We start from the raw sequence: 18,788 nt of genomic DNA, 5'->3' as shown, positions 1-18,788 counted from the left end.
CATACACCAACCGTCCACGTGTGCATACACCGACCGTCCACGTGTGCATAAACCAACCGTCCACGTGTATATTCATAAATCGCTACGTGTGTAAATATATTGGAAATAATATAAAACAAGTGGGTCACGTGACCAAAATAATAGTCTTACACGAGCTTACTGTATCGAGTTTGTGAGTTAAACTAAGCCAAAAAAAATAAGCACGACGATTTATTTGAGTGTACATATATTTATTAAACTGCTATTCCCCAGCGCTAGTCTAAACGTAGTGACGATTCCCGCGTCCTCTCCCCAGCCATTTCGCGGTACAGCTCTACCCCAGCGCCAGTCTAGACGTAGTGACGATTCCCGCGTCCTCTCCCCAGCCATTTCGCGGTACAGCTCTACCCCAGCGCCAGTCTAGACGTAGTGACGATTCCCGCGTCCTGTCTTGTGTGTCACGTGACTCTCCCGTGTCTCTTTCTCTAAGAGTTGTAGGAAGATTCTTCTAGCTTTTGATTGTTACTTCTAGAGGCTGATTTCCTCGCGTGGCTGTTATTCGCAATCGCGTGCGAGGATTCTAAGTTTAGTATGATTTCTACCGTGCCGTGTCATGCCTACGGCGTCGGCGTCGGCGGACGCCGGACAACGGAGCGAGACCAGGAGTCTTACCAAGAGCCTATACGGCTCGTGTAAGACTAAAAACAAAAATTTGACTTACTTTTTATTATTATATTGTTTGTTAAAATTATCTTTCACACATACGGTTTAATTCGATATTTTTTACCAAAGTGAATGTATATAAATAGCCCGAGAATCGTACACCTAAATCAGCTCAGTTGTTTATTCCTGTTTAGTATGGCTTATCAATAAATTACTATTTAACTTTGAAATCTTCTCGAGTCGTTCCTATCCCCATGTAACAACAGGTTATGGGCCCAACACGCTTCCACTGCGTGATTAGCTAGAAGTCGTATTCATTCTCATCAACGTCAAGAAGTCTGTCTAAGAAGGTGGTTAAGTAAAGCGGAAACCAGGATGGCAGGGAATCACCATGTACGGATCGAGACATTAACGAAGGAGAATTATGATACGTGGAAGATGCAAGTGGAGGCGCGACTACTGAAGAACCACGGCACACTATTCGAACCCATTTTGTTCCCTGGTACTAACGGTAATGCACAAGTAGTAGCTGACTGGGAATAGAATGATAGAAAGGCGAAGTCTGATCTCATCCGGGCAATCAGTCCTTCTGAGTTGAAGCAAGTTAAGAATTGCGTAACTTCCTGGGAAGTTTGGCTGAAACTCGAGTCCATCTATCAATCCAGAGGTCTAGCACGAAACTTATGAAGAAACTTACCTTGGACAAGATGAGGATGTACGAGATTATGTCAAGAGATAGCGGATTGCCCAGAGATACCAAAAGGGTCTTACGAGAGGATCAGCACATCCCGCCGATGAGGACAACGTAGAAGAAAAAGCTCACGCACTGAAGGACGATGACGAAGAATTTGCTTTTCATTCGCAAATCATCAACGGTACCTGGTGTCTAGATAGTGGGGCTACCTCTCACATCTCTTCAAAAAAGAATCCTTCATGGGCTATGAAGAAACAAATAGGTCGCTGAATTTGGCAAACTCGAATTCCACGAAGATCAAAGGTGTCGGGGACGTGAGGGTTTCAGCAACAGACGGAGTCATTAACCAAGTCATACCGTTGTATAGGGTCCTTCACGTACCAGATTTACGTACCGATCTGATATCAGTCTCTAAGATAACTGTCAGAGATCATAACGTAATATTCAACAAATCTTCGGCCACCATTCGCAAAGTCAACGGAGAAGTCATTGCACTTGCAGACCGAGTTGGTGATCTTTATTTCCTGAGGAAGTCCGATGACATCGTTCATTCAGCTCAGACGGAAATCGCTCCAAAAAGTAATCTAGAAAATTGGCATTTCAGATTGGGCCATTTAAACGAACGAACCTTGAAGGACATGGCTCGAAAAGATTTGGTACTTGATCTTAACATTAAAAAGACGGACGTCTGGGTATATGCCAAATCTGCGTGAAAGGAAAGCAGATGAAGATACCATTTCCGAGGTCCGAAGGCGGCCGCAGCTCTATTGTTCTGGAGATCTTTCACTCAGATCTAAGCGGACCTATGAGAGTTCAGTCACAGGAGGAGCGAAATATGTAAAGGTTCTAACCGATGATTTCTCACGCGGGAGTGATGTTAAATTCCTGAAGCGGAAGAGTGATGCCTGGGTGGTGTTCAAAGAATCCAGAACCGACCTGAACTAGAGACCGGAAGAAAAAATCAAGATTTTGCAGTTGGATAATGGAACCGAGTATTGCAATGCCGAATTTGATGATTTCTTGAAGCAAAACGGCATCAGGAGACTTCTCACGATCCTTCAAACCCCGGAACAGAACGTTGTCGCCGAGCGGAAAAATCGAACGTTACTCGATATGGCCAGATGCATGATGATCCAATCGGATCTACCTCCATCTTTTTGGGCAGAAGCAATGTCGACATGCATCAGATTTATAGCCCGGTGTACCCGGTAAGATTGAAACCACACCACCGGAGGTCCGTCATCATAATGGCCCAGGCCAGCGTCCGCAAGCCCGGACAGGTGACAAAACCAGCATGGGTAGCTGAACCCTACTACTGACGGTCGCACCCTCGACGCAAGCCACTCAACCCAGCAGAAGGTGCAGCAATGGGTTGACCAGCCCCCACTTCGCACACAGCAGTGGGAATAAGAGTGGATGCTCTGGCAACGCCAGCCGACACCCTACCTAGAAAGGTAGAGAGCCAAGGCCTTTGGAAGGAGCGCCTAAAGGGGAACGGCGGGCACACAGCAGCCCGCATAACCCGGCACAACTGGCACCGGATATCCCGGTGGAACTCCAAAAGGCTTGGAGATGGGTCCGCCGTGCCCTCATACGGAGGCCCGCAGCCCCACAGTAGGCAACTCAATCCGCCGAGACGGCCAGTTTGCCCGGCCCCTCTCCGTTAGCCTGGGCCGAAGCCCAGTTACCAGCCAAGCAATGTCGACAGCAAATTATGTACGTAACCGTTGCCCATCTCGAGGTATATATGGCTTGATTCCGTATACCAAGTGGACCGGAAAGAAACCATCCCTGAAACACCTGAAAATATTCAGGGTAAAAACTTTCGTATTGGATGAAGCCACTAAAAAGGGAAAGTTTGAAGCCAAAAGCAAGGAATCTATCTTTACCGGGTATTCTGAGGAATCGAAGGCATACGGACTATGGATTCCGGCTGATAAAAAGATTTTCAGGAGTAGGAATGACACTTTTCTGTTGTAGTTCGAGAATCATGGGACGTTCGAAGATTTCACCAACCCTGAGATTTACGAAAAGTATGGTAAAAAAGAGCCGAAAGGCAAGATTTATTTGCCTATCACATCACGTCCAGGGGAGACGTCCGCTGAAGCTCAACCAGAGCCACAAGTCGACGGTACACCAAATCCACGGTATTAAAAGAGGGACCCAGGAAGGTCGAGGTTAATTAAAACAGGTCTTCCCGGAAGGCGCAAGAAGTCCTTCAACACGGTTTCGGACGTCTCCGAAGAAGTACCGATGAAAGAGCCGACTCGAGAAGCCGATGCCATCACATCGTACGAATAGGCCTGCCTGATCACTTTGTCCGAGCGTACGTCCGTACAGGAAGCAATGGCAACCCCATATGCCGAAGACTGGAAAAACGAAATTGCGGAAGAGTTCATTTCCCTGATCAAGAATTAAACTTGGGACATAGTTAAGCGTCCGGCACATCAGAAGGTCCTTGGAAATCGTCTGGTATTTCGACCGAAATACTTACCAAACGGAGATGTCGAGCGCAGAAAGGTCCGTTTAGTGGCTAAAGGATTTGCCCAAAGACCGGAGATGGACTATCACGAGGCGTTCGCACCTGTCGTGAGTTCAAGTTCCATACGACTGGTCATGGCCGTGGCAGTCGAGCTTGACCTAGAAGTTCATCAGATGGATGTTGTCACAGCATATCTCCACGGCGAAGTCGAAGAAGAGATCTACATAAACATTCCTGACGGACTGAAAGCTTCTCTCGAAGAAATAATTCGTTCTGGAACAGCCGGTGATCCTGTCATCAGTACGTCAAAGAAATGGATCCATGAGTTGAAGCGAAATGAAGGTCGTAAAATCTGCCGTGTCAAGAAATCCCTCTACGGATTTAAGCAGTCGGGTCGACAATAGTTCCGGAAACTTCACCAAAAAGTATTAGAAATCGGAATGGTACCATTGATAAGTGACCCCTGCGTATATATAACAAGAAACGGTAACGACATGATCATTGCTGTCTACGTTTACGACCTCATTCTTGCTTGTAACAACTATGAGTGGATGAAGGCTACAAAAAAGAACTGGGACGACGGTTCGAGATGAAAGACCTGGGACCTATACACTAGTTATTGTTTTGTCATGGAGTTTCATCAGGACCTAAAAAAGAACACTTTTAAAATCTCAGAGGCAAAATACGGAGAAACAGTCCTGAGACGTTTTGGTATGCTCGATTCGAAACCTTCGTCAACACCCTTAGACGCTAACAGAAAGTTGCAGGTTCCCGAGACCACGTCCATGGAAATCATGAATCAATTCCCGTATCAATCTCTGGTGGGATCTCTCATCTATCTGGCAACATCAACTCGTCCGGACATCGCCTATGCAGTAAGCACTCTGAGCCAATTCAACACGAACTATGACGAACAACACTGGGTGGCCGGAAAACGAGTTCTACGTTTTTGAAAGGGCACGCTGAACTATGGGCTACTATTCAAAAAGACTGGAAAGGACATTGAAGGGTTTGCAGACGCCGACTACGGCGGTTGCGTCAAGGACCGGAAATCCCACACGGGGTACATCTTCAAACTCGCTGGAGCGGCCGTAGCCTTATCTAGTACAGAGGCTGAGTATATGGCGATGTCTGATGCCACGATAGAAGTCCATCACATTCAGAGTTTTCTCGACGAACTTGGTATTACGGTGAAAACAATAAGGCTGGACAACGACAACCAGGGAGCGCTGAAATTAGTTCGAAATCCTGTTTTCCACTCCAGAACTAAGCATATTGACATACAGCTCCACTTCATACGAGACTGTTATGAAAGGGGACAAATACAGCTACAATAAATGCCTACAGAAAATATGCCTGCAGACATCTTCACAAAAGGGCATTTCGCACCGAAACATCAGAAATGTACTGAAAATATCGGTGTAATTTAAACCAAACAAATTTTCTTTTTAGAGTATAACTTTTGATTTTAAGAGGGACTATTGGAAGTAATATAAAACCAACAGTTACTTAATTTACTTTTTATTATTATATTGTTTGTTAAAATTATCTTTCACACATACTTTACCAAAGGGAAAGTGTATAAATAGCCAAAGAATCGTACACTTAAATCAGTTCAGTTGTTCGTTCCTGTTTAGTATGGCTTATCAATAAATCACTATTTAACTTTAAAAACTTCTCGAGTCGTTCCTATCCCTATGTAACAACAAAATACGTACCATGCACGTGCTTACACACCCATTTTTACGTGATTAAACACGAATCGTTCACGTGATCATATACTGATCGTCCACGTGTTTTAACACCGGTTATTTACGCTTAGGGCACCATTCAATACACGTGTTCGAACATTTACTTTGTCCCTGTATAACACCTTTAAATGTACGTGTTCAAACACCAGAATAACATTAAAGAACATGGAACTTCCATTCTTTAACCCTAGTAATTTTCCTACATTTATAAATGAAAATATTGCGTTATTATTAAAAACACTCACAACTTTTTCATTTCAAATTTTTTAACATACTTGCCTAAAATTAAATATTAAATACGATTAATAAGTTCTATGTCCAATATTATTTATAAACTTGCGAATAAAAAAAATATTTTCAAATAATTTTTTAATTAAATTAATTTTTCAATAAGAAAGCAAAATGAACAAGACGTACAACGGTCAGAATACACACAATCCTTCTAATGTGTTAAGTTTGTTTGAGCTATTCACAGTAACCTGCAACGCCGGTATCACGACCAAAATATATCAATGGTCACACACATATGCATATTTACACTTATTTGTTAATTCTAGTCATACTTGAAAAGCATCGAAGATTCCTTCGATCAGTATCACTCTTATTTTTTACTTCTGATCACACTTATTTGTTACTACTAGTCAGCCGTTGAGTTTCACACTTATTTCCTCTGGTTATACGACCAAAACTAGTTCGATCAGTTTCATACTTATTTCATACTTCTGATCACACATTTGTTTCGTTGAGTGTCACACTTATTACTTCTGGTCATACGCCGAAGACTAAGTCTTCATACATTGGCAACACTGAGTGTGAGGAATTTACACACATAACACGCCAACACGGTCACGTTGGAGTTTTCTGTGCTGTGTGGCTATTTCAAATAAAGAACTTAAATTTAGGAAGGCTATACAACTAACAAAGTGTTCTCAGGACAGTGGTAACTGTTAGATCAGATATCGTGGACTCCAGTGGACTCGTGGTAAGTAATTTTAACTAAGGCCTATTATTATAAAGGTTAGATTTCTTTAGCTCCTCAAAATTAGGCCCCTAAAAGTAAATCCGAACTTTTTAGACGACAACAACCTTACTAAAATCTATCTGTTAGGCTACAAGAGGTATAATATTTTATTAAAAATTACCAAGGCTTACTATCATTGGTCGTCGTACAATACATTTTTTATAGCTGAAATAAAATTTTTATTAAATTATTTTACCTCTTGTTCCTCTTTAATTTAACTAACAATATTTTAGTACATGTAAGTGCATATCATTAAAGAAACTGAACGTCGGTTTCTTTAATTATAAATATAATTTGGGTGATGAAATTATATTTTTTTGTTAAGGTACCTCAGTGGAGGTATCAATAAGTAGATATTGCTTTGTTTTTTGGGAGTTGGGTTAATAAATTTTAAGTACACCACATTGGTGTGGTGGATTTAACTTTGTTTTTATTTTTGGATTTGGGTGAATAAAATAATTGATCTGGCTAAGGTACCAGAGTGGAAGTAGCCGTTATGTTGGTTTTAAGTACACTGCAGCACAAGTGTGGTTTATAATATTTTGTTTTCTGGGAGTTGGGTAAATGAATTATATTTTTCTGACTAAGGTACCAGATTGCAGGTAGCTACTAAGTTTGTTTTAAGTACACCAGGGCCCTCTTTAGATATTTTGTAGCTTTGGGCTAAACAAATTGCCGCCGTATCTTTGTGACATCAGCTGCCGCCTTTCGGCATGCGGCGCCCCTTGGCTGCAGCCCACTTAAACCAATGGATAAGGGGGCCACGATTATTTTTGGGGATGATTTGGGTAAGTAAAATATTAAATTATTGTATTAAAATGTTTTGGAAATAATGACCAATTTTTACTTCAATACGTTTTATCTAGCACTTTGTATTTAATATCATGTTATTTTTCCAGGTGCCTTTTGTTTATTGATTCTCTCAGTGGAACGAAGGGAAAGAGAAATGACATAAGAAAAAAAAATATTAACTTTAGGAAACCGTCTTTCAGTTGCTGCTAAAACAGCTATAGAAGATCCAGAATAGTAAGGTTTATTAACATAAATGTTTTATAATTTCCAGATCTCTTTCTTACATTTGTTACTCTTAATTACCTCATCTAGAAGAATGAAAGTGTGTAGTTGTCTTCCTTATCTGTTGGTATATTTCTAACTTTATACATATTTTATATTTGCGCTACTCATTGTGACACAATAAGATAGCTATTTGTGATGATAACAACGTAGTCTAGTCTAGTAATTTAAAGAATTATGACTTAAAGGGAAAATTTGGAAAAGGAGAGAGATCTGGTTATCATTACAAGCCTTTGTTAAAAAAAATATGGCAATTGTATTTTCAGATGAAACTCGTGTTCCTGCAAATGTTGATGGCTCTACTAGTTATATTTTTGTTTCATTAAAATTTAAAATTGTTGAATTAAAGGTTATTTACAGTAGATATGCAGTTTGATTTGTTTAATACCAAATATAATATGGATCATATTTTGAATATATAATTATGATGTATTATTACTGTTGATCATGTAAAGCAAATGACACCAAAGTAATTACCCTTTTTGGTAAAAGAATAATTTTAATAAACTTTGACTAAAAATGTCATTTACAGTTCAGTTGCTTAACATGTCAATGTGTGATTGAAATAAAACGGTTTCATTTAAATTAATCATAGTTCTGTAGCTTTTATACAGTTTGATTAAAAATTGAATTTAGTATTATATTTGAAATGTACAAATACACAATTAACGGTTTAAACGTTGATTGAAAAATGTTGGTTTGAGAAATGGGTAATTTACAGTTTGAAAATATCAAATTTTACTGGTCAATGTGCAATTGAAGTTACTATTATACTATAACAGTAATATGAAACATGTCTCAACCGTTACTTATACTGCAAAATCAATGTAAAATAACTTAATTCAACGTACAATGCATAATCACGTCACAGTAACATGCACAGTCATGGCACCGTACAATACACAGTCACGTCTCCGTAAAATGCAGAGCTTAGTAACTGTAAAATTCACAGTCACCGTGCAATGCACAGTAACCATAAAATGCACAGTGGCGTCTCCGTAAAATGCACAGTTAAGTAACTGTAAAATCTACAGTCACTGTGAAATGCACAGTCACGTCTCCGTAAAGTGCACAGTTAAGTAACTGTAAAATCCACAGTTGTCATACAATGCACAGTCACGTCAACGTGCAACGCACAGCTACGTCACTGTAAAATGCACAGTCACATCATCTTAAAGTGCACAGGCGTGTCACCGTACAATACAGAGTTACGTGACCGCACAATGCACGGTCACGTCCCCGTTCAGTGCAGAATCATGTCGGCGTACAATGCACAGCACGTCATCATAAAATGTACAGTAGCGTTGCCGTACAATGCACAAGCGAGTCACCGTAAAATGTATAGGCCTGTTAGCGTAAAATGCACAGGCCCGTTAGCGTAAAGTCCACAAGCCTGTTACCTTAAAATGCACAATAATGTCATCGTGCAATGAAGGTTTCAACGACTCTTACTTTGACACTCCTTGCACAGTAAAATAAACCTCATTGCTACCGTATTTATTACTGTAATATGGCAATAAAGGTTAATGATCATTTTAACATTTTTTTACGGTCAAATTACCGCCACTAGCTGCCAGCAATTTGGTTGTAAAATTTACGGTAATTTCTTAGAGTGTATAAACACGCGGATTTACCATGCTGGAAATTGCGGGGAACCGTATACGCTGCCCAAAAAACCTTACTAAGAATTAAAATTAAGGAAAATATTTACAACTCTAGGTTATATGTAAACCACAGCTATTCAAAAATATAACTTTTATGAAAAACGGACTTAAATTAAGGAACTGTATGTAGATTTTAAGGCGAAAATATAAAACCACGAAAATTGGTGTCCCGTAAATTACCCTGAAAACTCTACTTAAATTTAATATTTACTGATATAACCGAAGTTGTACGTCCACTGAATCCTTACCTATCCAATAATATTTTGTTTTAAGTTATCGGACCTAATTTTAAATGAAATATCTACCACACAAAGCGAAACCACCGAAAATAGTAAATTTGGCAAATGCTCAACTTCTATGAATGACTATCAATGGCGATGTATGTACATTCGAACGAGATATCATCAGAGCCGTCTTAAATGGGGCCCCCTTTTAGTAGGTAGTATAATATTAATAGGTGGTTTGGTCCTAAAGAAGAAACCAATACGTTCCATCGATGAGCGCAAAGAATACGCACAAAGTCAAAATGCGAGACGACTTGCCAGTAGCAATCAACAATGGGTCCCTAAAGAGCCGGATCCGTTGAAAAGAACGATGTTACGGTCAAATACGTTGGTGGAATTGTATTTTCAGTTGATATATTTAAAATATTTTCTCACTATCAGTCAGATTACCAGCTGCAACCAATTCAGTCGTGTTCATTTGAATTATTTCTTCTAAATTTGGCGTCGGGGAAGGCGGAGAAAAACAGCAAGATATCTAACCTGACGTTTTGGAACGGATTCGTTAGACAATGCATGGGAAAAAAAAGCAGAAACTTTCGGTAACTTCGCTAGTTTCTTCTTATCTTTAGCCGTTTTCTTCTTTATAAATCTATATAATAAAAAGCTGTTGGTTGGGTGCTAAGTTCGTCAACCGATTTTGGCAATTTATTTATAGCTTTTCTGACGCTTTTCGCGCGGGCGGAAATTATCACATGGGAAAAGCGGAGAGGGGGGAACCACGGTAACTATCACATGGGAAAAAGGGGTAGGTGGGTATCACGGTAATTGTAACATGGGGAAAAAAAGGGAGGAACGGTAATTAGCACATGGGAAAAATGGGGAGTACCCCGGTATTTATCAGATGGGTAAAAAGGGGAGGTAGGGCCTTACTGGGGTGGTTCTACTTTGGGGAAAAGGGTACCATGGAAATTATCGCATGGGAAAAAGGGGTTGGGGGGCGTACTGGGGTGGAGTGCCTCGAATCACATACTTAGCTGGCTTCTTAGCTAGTATACTATATAATTTACAGTTTTTTTATTTTGTCGTAAAACTAGCTACTCGAAGTATATTCAAAATATACAATAAGACCATAGAAATCTTATACTTCTACCTAGAATGCTCCGGTCTACGGGATAACCTGACGCCAAGACATTTTGTAGCAACGACTAATGATTATATAGTCTTTGCTTAAGCTTCAGCCAATCAGCCGCTAGCGCCATAACATGGCGGTTGAAAATAGTAGAAGCTCAGACGATTTTTACAGGATCCATCCGGTCCAAGCTCGCAGAATTCCCATAGGTTTTTGCTGGAATTTTTCCACATGAATCACTTCATCTCTGCTTCAACGTTTTTGGATTTTTATTTAATAATAGTGGAAACATTTGTTTAACTTTTTGTTTTGTTTCATATTTACTTATTATAAGGAATATTTAAATGCCATTGTGATGAAGATAAATAAGATTTCGTTTAGGTTCGCTTTGAAAATATTTAAGCCTAGGCCTAACATGGGCTTAACTTTTAAGTAAAGAAACAGTCTACCATGTTTAAAAACTACATTAAACTCGATCACGGCCCCCTGCACGCGCTCACGTGAGCGCGTGCAGGGGGCCGTGACTCGATTGACGTGGGCCAATCAAATGCAGGTTCTTAAGGTGACAAAATCTAATATCGAATTATTATTTTCAGTAACTCAAACTAGATGGCAACGAGTCGTTGCCGTAATAACTCTTTCAATCGTGCTTGGCTTATAATGACGAAACCTCCGAAAATGTAATTGGCCCATTTTGTATTTATACGGAATCATTCTATGTTATAAGATTTCTATGAATAAGACAATACTAACGTAGAAATGGTGAAAAGCTTAAAATTTAGAAAATCTTTAGGGGCCTCTGCGAAGCCCTCTTTGGGTCTGAGGCCCTGGGCACGTGCCCATCATGCCAAACGTCAAGCCAAAATATACCTCTCCTCGGAAGAATTGTCCCTAGTGGTATTAATTTCTCGAGATGACCCTTAAAGATATATCTCCACAATTCAGAGTTTTTTACTAAAAACGTAATCCCAGTTCAATAACGCCCGGTATAAAATTTTAATTTTAATTAAAATAATTGAGACGAAACAACCGACTTTAATTTATTCACAATAATATAAATAAAGTAGTTACAACAGCGAGTTAGACGTACTAAAACAATGCGCAATTGAATTTAACCCTATTTACAGTACAAGTTTATCAGTTAAATATAATACGAAGCCAATTTTAATCAAAGAAATATCTACAGAGGGTATTTGTATTTTTCTCGCTTACGAAATACTTGCCGCATCTTTAACGCTCATTTTATTTCAACACTCGCCCTTGATGTAGAATAGCAATATATTCGACATCTGGTAGTGGACGACCCGTACACTTCCTGCTGACGTTGTGACACATACCAGCCAATTTCCAATATCATATAATGACTCGCACACCCAGGAAATCAATGACTGCATTAGGAATCGTAGATGTCCAAATATCCACACCAATAAAAAATGTATTAACAAGAAGCGAAAAACTTACCATTCACAAAGCACAGAAAGCCACTTGACTAAACCACAGCTCGTATATCAATAAATGACCGTAGACGGAATAGTTAGTGCGACACCTTACCATTAACAAACAGGAATTTTCGACGTTATTATCATGAAACCGGATAAGCTAAGCAACACGACCTACGTACACACTATAAAGTCTCCTCCAAAACTGGACGTTTTCGTGGAAACAAAATAATCTCAAAAAACCAAAGATAAAAATATAAGATCAAAGAATAGACAAAAAACAACATTATCTCGATCAGTAAAAATAACATATGGCCCCTCCTTTGCCTAAAACCCAGATATATATTATATTAAAAAAAGAGTATCCGAAACAAGATTAAATCAACATAATTTCATTCGTAAAAAAACCAGATTGGGCCTTCATAAATTCATTCATAAAAAAATTTAAGACTTTATTACCTATTATGCTTACGATGAGTATCTTATTTTCAATGAAGCTAAGCAGCTATCGGTGGTTCTGTGATAGAGCGCTCGACTGCCAAGCCGAATGGCCTGGGTTCGAAACCTGGGTGGCGCATTTGTTTTTAATCAATAGAGAAAACGCTAAATCAGAATTTCTTCGATGCAATAATTTCAATTTCAATTCTATTTCAATTAAACCAAAATTTCGTACTCTATTAAATACGCTTCCGATATAGAAGGTCTAATTTTCAATGAAGCGTAACAAGTGTCGGTGGTTCTGTCAAGCAGGAGGTCTCGGGTTGAAATCCCGCCCGATGCGATCGCAAATTGATACTAAGACGAGTACCGTAAACAATTGGTGGAAACCCTGCCATTGGAAGTTGAGAGGTTGCCATAACACTCAGCACTCGGTCCTTCCCAAAAGTCAATAAGAAGGAGTTGGGGAATACGCACCCTTAACAAACGTAGCGACGGTGGGCGTTAACGAAAAAAAAACTCAACGCAATCGGAAATTTATCCGTTAACGCTTACCGTCACACGGTGGTTTTGCCAACCTTTAAACTGCTAAAACGGTTAATCGACTGCGTACGCAGTGATTACCCTTTGCCCCGAAAATGCGTTCGCAGGCCACACACACACACCCACCCACCCACCCACACCCACACCCACCCACCCACCCACACCCACACACACACACACACACACAGACTGACACGTTGGTTGTATAACCTCTCCTAGGATACAAAGTCCTCTCGGAGTGGTAAAAAGCGGGTTAAGCAAAAGTAATATAATTTGTGTCGTGAAATTGATCATTTAAAAAACACCATCATGCCACGGGTAAATTCACACAAAAAACATCGTAAGTTAAAAACCTTTAAGACACGCGGAAATCACGTGTTAAATTACACGAACCGATTTTCGTGTAACTGAACATTTAAAAAACACCTTCAGGCCTCGTGTAAATTCAAACAAAAAACATCGTGAGTTAAAAATCTTTAAGACACCAGGAGATCACGTGTGAAATTACACGAACTGTGAGCTATTAAACCTAAATTCCATGCGTTCTAACACGTACTATCCCAGAAAAATACGAAAATTCAAATATAAGTACACGTGTTTTTGCTACCTGGGACACGACTAAAGTATGCTTAATCGTGCAACGGTACCCTTTCACCTGGGATTGGTACATGGACCCATCCCTAGAACGGGAAGTTTATTGGGTGGACGAGCTGGCCGTTTTTGTTTTATAATAAATTTTTGATAAATAAAATGCTGCATTTGAAACTTTTTCGTTTATAATCAGATACGATTTCTCATAAGGTATTGATGGGGTATACGCGAAACCACTTACTAATTATTCAATTTAATTCAATTCAAACTTTTTTTATTCGGTATAAAAACATGTTAGTAGTAACATTTAAAAATTTTATACAGAAGTTAAGTTATTGTTATATTATTATGTATTTATACAATGGGGTTTAAAAAAATGGCACAAATGTGTTACTTATTTGTTTGTCATGTTGATTTACTTACATTTAAGTATTTAAAAGTTTAAAAAAGTTAAAAAAAACGAACCATTTGGTTAGATATTATGAATTCTTTTAAGCGGGCCATTGTATTATTTTTAAAGGAGTTAAGATTCTGGTTATACAAGTCTAAGGGGTAGTTATCGGTATTATACAATTTGTTAAAGTTATTTTGAATGCGAGTGATCGGTTTAACGGATTTAAAATTTTTGATATAAAATATTTCCTTGTTACGTGTATTACTCTTAGCAAATTTGATGTTAGGAATTAATATCATAAGTTTGTCAATAAAAACAGCTTCTTACAAATTAAGTCGGTTAAGTATCGTAGAAAGTTTACATTTTAACAACGTTTTAACGTAGTTAGTATCACTCGATTTACAAAAGCTTTTTATGTATAAGTATGCAAATTTTCGTTGTACCCTTTCGGCTTGTAATTTTTAAATAATGACTGCAACCCATTCAGATTAATGAACAATACTCTATCTTAGAACGGATTAGTGAGACATATAGTTGAATAAACAATTTCGGAGAGTTAATCGATTTAGCTAATTTTAATATCACGTACAATTTAGAAGTGCAATGAGATTTAAGGTTATTAACATGAGTATTAAAGTGTAGTGCAATGAGATTTAAGGTTATTAACATGAGTATGAAAGTGTAGTTTTTTATCAAATATTATTCCCAAGTCTTTTACTGATGTCTCACTTTTTACCTCTCCGAGGGTACTTTGTACCCCGGAGGGATTATACAATCTCCGTGTCTGTGTGTGGGTGTGGGTGTGGGTGTGGGTGTGTGTGTGTGGGTGTTGGTGTGTCTGTGTGTCTGGCCTGCGAACGCGTACGCATTTGTGTAGCAAAGTGTAATCACTGCGTACGCAGCTTCTCGGAATTTAAAGGTTGGCAAAACCACCGTGTGACGGTGAGCGTTAACGGATAAATTTGCGGTTGCGTCGGGTTTGGTTTTGTTTTTTTTTCGCTAACGCTCATCGTCCCGACGGTTTCAACTCAGTTATATTATAAATTTCGTTATTGTAAGGTTTATGTGTAGTGTGGGAATGTTGAGTTCGTGCTATTGCGGTTATGGGTGTTGAGTGTGTGTGCGTTTTCTACGTACGTCTTAGCTCCTACTTCTTCTAATTGACTTTTGGGACAAACCTAGTGCTGAGTGATATGCAACCTCTCAACTTCCAATGGCAGGGTTTCGGTAATCGTCTTAGTTTCAATTTGCGATAGCATCGGGCGAGATTAGAACCCGAATCCTCCTGAATGTCAGGCGAATGTTCTACCACGGAACTACCGAGACTTACTACGTTTCATCGAAAATGAGACCTTCAGCTTGATCGGAAGCGTATATTACTAATTAATAGAGTAATTAATATTGATTTATATTTAAACAGAACGAGATTTCATGTTAAACGGTTAGTTAACGGATATCTTACCGTTGAGCCATTGATTGCCCCGTTACTTTAGAAAAATTACAAAAGTTCATAGACCAATGTCTAGGTTATTAATAGAGGCCGGTGCACGCGGGTTTTTTACGTAAGGAGAAAAGGCCTGAGGAAGGCAGGACGTAGACGTTACGGAGAGCAATGGGCGCCTCGTATAAGGCTCCGCAATTCGTCACACGCAACTTTCGAAATTCCATGTATTCTCCATTCTCAGACGCGTTTCGAAGTCGCGAATCCGAACGACGAACGGCGAGCGGCAAAAGCGAAGAGGATGACGTCATACGGGTTTCTCGATAAGGCCGGGGTACCGAGAGAACTATTTTTTCGTTCGTTTCCAAGGCAAATGGGCAGTGTTACCGGACGACCAAGTTTATTTTCTTTAATTCTGTAAGAATCGCGCGATAGCGTCAGAGGATAACCTATTTCTTGTTATTAAAATAGAACGAAATTTCGTGTTCCATTTAAATTATTGCATCGAAGATATTCTATTGTAGCGTCTTCTCTAGAGAAGACGCTACAATAAATGCGCTGCCCAGGTTTCAAACCCGAGCCCTCCTGCATGACAGGCAAATGTTCTACCACAGAACCACCGATTCACTTTAAGCTTTTTTGAAAATTATAAACTCAGCTAAGCGTAAGAGTATATTAATGGTTTTTAAAGTCAAAATTTTTTACGTATGACATTTTAAAGGTCAAATCTTGTTTTAGCGCAGTCTTATCGTCTTAAATATAGTTGCAATACAGCGAAGGCGTTTATTTAACGTGTATTGATATACGAGCTGTCGTTTAGTCAAGTGGCTCTCTGTGCTTTGTTGATGGTAAGGTTTTTGCTTCATGTTAAAACATTTGGCGTGGATATTTGGTTATCTACGATTCCTAATACAGAGTTTGATTTCCTGGGTGTGCGAGTCATTATATGATATTGGAAATTGGACGGCATTGGTCTTTTTCATGCGGTATGTGTCACAACGACAACTGGAAGTCTACGAGTCGTCCACTACCAGATGTCGAATATAGCTATTCTACGGTATCTTTATTAAGGGCGAGTATTGAAATAAAATGAGCATTAAAGGTGCGGCTAGTATTTCGTAAGCGAGAAAAATACAAATACCCTCTGTAGATATTTCTTTCATTAAAATTTGCTTCGTATTATATTCAACTGATAATCTTGTACTGTTAATAGCGTTAAATTAAATTGTACATGGTCTTAGTACGTCTAATTATCGGTTGTAACTACTGAATTTATAATATTCTGAATAAATTGCCAACTTGTTATTAGTACGTAAGCTATTTTGTACGGATGATTAACGGTGTTTTGTTTACGAGTTAATGACATCAAAGTGGTTTTATCGCTGTTTAGGGGGATACAGTTGTTAATGCTCCAAATATTTACTTTATCGAGGTCGCTGTTAAGTGCCCGGCAGTCGTTATTTTGTTATCGTCGGCGAACCCCTTACGGCCAGTGGTGGTAGTATTGTTGTTATTATTGTTGTTATTCAGTTCCCAAAAACTTTCGTTAGAGAAGATGATATAAAGTATTGGTCCCAAACCGGATCCCTGCGGAACTCCAACGTTGGTTACGTATAGAGGTCGGCGGAACAAATAAATTAACCGCAAAAATTTCAATTAATCATTAAAATTAGTATTATTTGTTTTATACGAATAAATTATACGATTAAACAACGATTTAACATGCAAAATTAATCATTTTTTTCGAATATTTCTGAATAATTCTCGGTTATGGATAAATATAAACAATCGTATAATTTCTTATTCAAACGCCGACCTCTAGTTACGTAATTAGTGTGGGTAAAGACGCAGTGAACTTTAATGTGATTAGTCCGGTTAGCGAGGTAACAAGTTCTGATCCATGATATAATACTCCCTCCATGGCCATATGCTTCCAGTTTTGTTAGTAGAATATGGTGCTGCATCCGGTCGAAGGCTTTACTGAAGTCGAGGTAGAACGCGTCGACTAGCTTCTGATTCTGTACATGAGGTGCGGTATCCTTCATAAATGACATGAGCTTAGTTAGGGTTGATCGTTTTTGACAGAATCCGTGTTGATCAGAAGAGAGATTGGACGACAGTTAGTCTTGTCGGTTTTACAGCCTTTTTTGAATACAGGGATAACGATGGCGTTCTTCCAGAGGTCGGGGAACACTCCGGTAGTTAGTGATAGATTGTAGATGTAGTTAATTACTGAAATGAAAGTGTCGGCGCATCCTTTGACGACGGTAGCTGGTACATGATCGATGCCGAATGATTTTTTAGGTTTTAGTTTCTTGATGGCCGTTTTACGTCTTCGTCGCTGATGTTAAGTTTGCAGAACAGGTTAGTATTTTTACTTGCGAATTTGTAATCGGCACGAGAGTTTTGACCTTGTCCCAGATTGGTGAATTGCGATTTGAAAATTTCGGATAGCGGATCGGTCTCTGAAACAATGTTGTTATTATCCATTAATATTATGTTAGAGTTGTACGGCTTTAGGTGGTTATCGCAGTACTCCCAGAGTTTCTTATAGGGTTTTTTATTTCAATTTTTAAGGCTACAGGTTGTTTATGACGGTCTCGTTTTTGTAGTTGTTGGGCTTCTTTCCGGTTAGTTTTAAATTTATCCAAGTCATCGGTTACGTTAGTGGTAGTAGTTTTTGCGATTAAGAGCCTTTGGTCTTCTTGGGACTAGAGCGTTAGTTACTGAATTTCGGAATGAAGCTATTGATGGCGCTGGATGTTGCTTGATTTAAGAATTCTACCGCTTCGTTTGCGTCTGGGATATCTGCCAGTGATGCCCAGTTGTAGTGTTTTAAATAGTTGTAGAGGTTAAGATAATCGCCTTTTTTAAAGTTGAAACTGGATGGAGCGTTGTTAGCGTTGCAGTTAAGCGGTCGATTATTAGTTGCGGTGAACGGGTATAAATCTTCCAGCGGAGGGTGGAATGTCGATTGGTAGTAGATTAGTATCGTCTACCCGAACCGAGACGAGATTAGTGCTTGTGATAACCAGGTCGAGGATGTTTCCGTAGTAGAGTCAACGTGTGGATGAGATAGGTCATGGCTTCAGCTTTGGGTTTTACGATGGAGGTTCACTTATCGGTGCTGTTGTAGGTCCAGTTTACTTCCGGAAGTTTAAAATCGCCTAGAATTAGTATGTCGTGGAAGTAATTTATTAGTAAGTCTTGCAGAGATTCCAGATAGTCTTTTAGTTCGTTGTTAGGCCTTGTTTGAGCGCC

The sequence above is a fragment of the Leiobunum rupestre genome, chromosome 6, assembly GCF_980474605.1.
Source record: "Leiobunum rupestre chromosome 6, qqLeiRupe1.1.hap1, whole genome shotgun sequence".
NCBI classification, from domain to species: domain Eukaryota; kingdom Metazoa; phylum Arthropoda; class Arachnida; order Opiliones; family Sclerosomatidae; genus Leiobunum; species Leiobunum rupestre.
The sequence above is the reverse complement of the archived record's forward strand: the minus strand, read 5'-3'. Positions refer to the sequence as shown.